Below are 3,765 nucleotides of genomic sequence, written 5' to 3'. Positions count from 1 at the left end.
CCTCTCTCCCTCTCTCTCTCTCTCTCTCTCTCTCTCTCTCTCTCTCTTTCTCTCTTTCTTTCTTTCTTCCTTCCTTAAGGATATTAAAAGCCAACTGAATCATGTACGTGGTAAAAGGTAAGCCCAGGAAAGCAAAAGTCGGGAAAAATTAATTAAAAAGCCAGTATCATCCACTTGCCTTTGAGCAGATAAGGATTATTACAGAGAAAGACAAAGTCAAGGTTTATCTTTTGAAATAAAAAAAATAGGATTTTTGAGTCTAAGACAGTAGTCTTGAAAGCCAGGCTTTGTTGAGAAACAGTTTTCTGAATTAGTTTATTTTAGTTCCCACTGGCATATCTTGAGGAGAAACAGGTGAGAAAGATGAAATCTTCAAGGTGGAGCATAGCTGAGTAGAAACCATTGCCCCAATGAGATGGCTGTATTTAAAACAGGAAGAGACCAAATTAAGAGTAATGTATACCTGAAATTAAAAATATTATAAATCCACTCTACTTTAATTTTTTTTTTTTTTTTTTTTTTCCTTGCGTTATGCGGGCCTCTCACTGTTGTGGCCTCTCCCATTTGCGGAGCACAGGCTCCGGACGCGCAGGCCCAGCGGCCACGGCCCACGGGCCCAGCCGCTCCGCGGCATGTGGGATCCTCCCGAAACGGGGCACGAACCCGCGTCCCCCGCATCGGCAGGCGGACTCTCAAGCACTGCGCCACCAGGGAAGCCCTACTTTAATTTTTTTAAAGAAGAGTGTCTTAACTGGTGGATTCAAGGCCCCACCCCCTGCACACACACTACCCTGTGGGGTGAGAGTGTGAGGACAAACTGATCCACCTTCAAAAATAAAGCAGCTATAATATTATTTGTCGATGTGAATGGTCGTGTATGAACGTCCTCAACCCCCAAACAACTGCCAGCTTTAATCGGAGCTAAGACTTATTTTCTGCACAGAAAAGATAAGGAGCAAGGCTGCACTGGAGGGCTAGTCCCTCACTTAATTCGATGCAATATAAAGAGGAATACAAGGATGGGTACAAGATGATAAGTGGGGCCAGTGGAAAGAAGTGGTTCTTCTGATTACGACTTCTGGAAGCAATCGTGAAGGAGGTGACTTTTTTGTTGGACTTTAATGCTCAGATAGATCTGAAGGGATTGGAGGGAAGGTTTTGGCTGGCAAAGAATGGTATGGGAGATGCCATGAAGGCCAGGGCACACGGAAATAAAAAGGATTAGGTGATGCTCTTGCTAGACTCTGGTGTCTAGTAAAAGTTAATGATTTAATGACCAGGAAGCCCAACCTGAGAGATGATTTGTCCTTTCATAGCTCTTCAGTGTTTTATGATGTATTAATACATCATGAACATAATATTGATCATTGTATTGAAAATCCTAACAGCCGTATCCAAATATACAAAATGGACATAATTTATAATCGGTCCTATTTTTACATAGAACACCGCCCACAAAAAAAAAAAAGAAAAGAAAAGAAAAAAAAATTCTTGATGTGATCAAACACCAAGTCAGGGAAAGAAACATGTACTGGCTTAAAAATCTAAAGAGACTGAGGTCACCTGTCATTTCTTGCCAAGTGTACAGCCACTGGATTCTAGAAAAATGAGAAGCTGGTTGTTCATTTTATAAGTAAACCACAAAGTTAAAGATTCACCACATATTGCATTAAAAACCAATAGCTGGTACAAGCTGGTACTGTGTATTTCTGATATGAGAAATGAGACATGCCTGCTATTAACGAATAATGACATGATACTGTGGAAGACTACCTAGGAAAGCATACCAGAGCGGCTTAGTCATATCACTTAATCTTGCTGGTAATTATTTCTGGGCGTCTCACTGAGAGACTTCAGAATTCTCTAGGCCAGGAGTTCTCAACTGGGGGTAGTGTTGTCTCCAGGGGACATTTGACAATGTCTGGAGACATGTTTGGTTGTCGCAACTGGAGAAGATATACTGGCATCCAGTGGGTAGAAGCCAGAAAGGCTGCCCTAAAATGCATAGGATAGTCCCACACATACACACAAAAAAGAATTACCTGCTCAAAATATCAATAGTGCCGAGGCTGAGAACTCTCCTTGGCACGAAAATGAGTACTCGAAAAGCATTCACCCCCAAATTTCTGACTCCAAATCCTAAATCAGTTCTGCAGATTTTTGGTGCAATCATTGTACAGGAATCTATATCCACCCTAATGTATGCAGTTGTCAGGTAGAAAGTAGTGGCATGAATTCAAATCCTCACTTGACTATTTATTGAGTGAACTCTCGTTTAACACCTTTGGGCCTTAGGTCCCTATCTGTAAAATGGGGAAATAATAGTAACTATCTCATAAAGTTGATGTGATGTTTAAGTAAATAAACAAATGTAAAATTCTTAGAACACAGTCTTGCCCACAACACTAAATAAATGTAAAATTTTGTATTGTTAGTATTAATTTTATCATCATTATCATCATCATCATCATTACTTGGCATAAAGAGAAATGTAAAGGTTTTCATTTATCTAGACTAATTTCCAAAAATTCAGTCATTTGAATAGTAATTTTATTATTTCCAATATCATCTAAACTACTATTTACTTAAGATTTTTCTTTAAATTGTCACACTTCACACTCTTCATAAACTTTTCCTGTCCTTTGCAGGTTTGATACCTTAACTGTACCTTCCTAATGCACATAAAATAATGCCATGCTATCAAAGCAAAGATTTTGTGTTTGACATAAAATCATCTCATGTGTCCTGTGCCCCACTGGTAAACATGCCACAGTTAGACAGCCAACCCCTTTCTAATGGACTTTTGTCGTTCATTTGGCTGCCCAACAGCAAAACATTTTATTAATCTTGCTGGATGCAGAGTCCACCTCCCATCAAAGAAGTTATAAATGCCAATATTCCCTTTCCCAGCTGCCTTTGCAGCCGAGGCATGAGCACGTGACCTCAGCCTCACCAATCAGATGTGCTCGGCCCGGAGTGTGAATCAGGAGCTGCTGACCAAAAGAAGCAGGCATGTGTCAATCTTCTCAGTCTCAGCACCATGAGCTTCAGTGGCTATAGTGGCAGGCAGCCCTGGGAGGCTGAGGTGGCAGAGATTCTCTCGCTGACCCAAGATTACCCAGTATTGAGTGAATTTCCAGAACTGCAAACTCAAATGCTAGAGGGACCAAGGCAAGTAAATGAGCAACACGAGCCAGGTCAGGCTGTAGGGGGGACGGTGCAATCTTGAGGTTGCGTATCCTCTTCTAACTTGGGCATCTACTGCTCGGTTCCAGCCATTGGTTTTCCTGTGGAGATAGAAGCCCTGTACTACCAGGTCTGATTTTTTGAGAGAAACAGGAACTCTGAATTTTATATGGACTTGATGGGCAACCAATTCAAACACACAAATAAACATGCACCATGTAGGGCATCATTGATGGGCACGTGCCTGTGAGCCGGCTTCTGTCCTCAGGCCACCTATATGCAAATGCCGGGGTATTCCTAAATCCTCTCACTTCTTATCTCGCCTTCAGTGGAAGGGTTAATGAAGAGAGAAGTTAAAGCAGCCTCTCTATACCCCTGTAATATTTGTAAGACTTCAAGTAGCTGATAACATTAGGTAAAAACATCATTAGTAACAATAATATTATTAAGTAGTAGTATCACTTATTACTTATTAATAGTATTAAGCAGTAATAATAACTGTAATATTAGTAAGACTTCAAGACTTCCATATTTTCTACTAGCCTTCCACGCAAAAGCCTTATTCCCTGAATACAACAC

The sequence above is a fragment of the Lipotes vexillifer genome, unplaced genomic scaffold (assembly GCF_000442215.2).
Source record: "Lipotes vexillifer unplaced genomic scaffold, Lipotes_vexillifer_v1.1 scaffold84, whole genome shotgun sequence".
In the NCBI taxonomy this organism is placed as follows: domain Eukaryota; kingdom Metazoa; phylum Chordata; class Mammalia; order Artiodactyla; family Lipotidae; genus Lipotes; species Lipotes vexillifer.
This window is presented reverse-complemented; position numbering follows the sequence as displayed.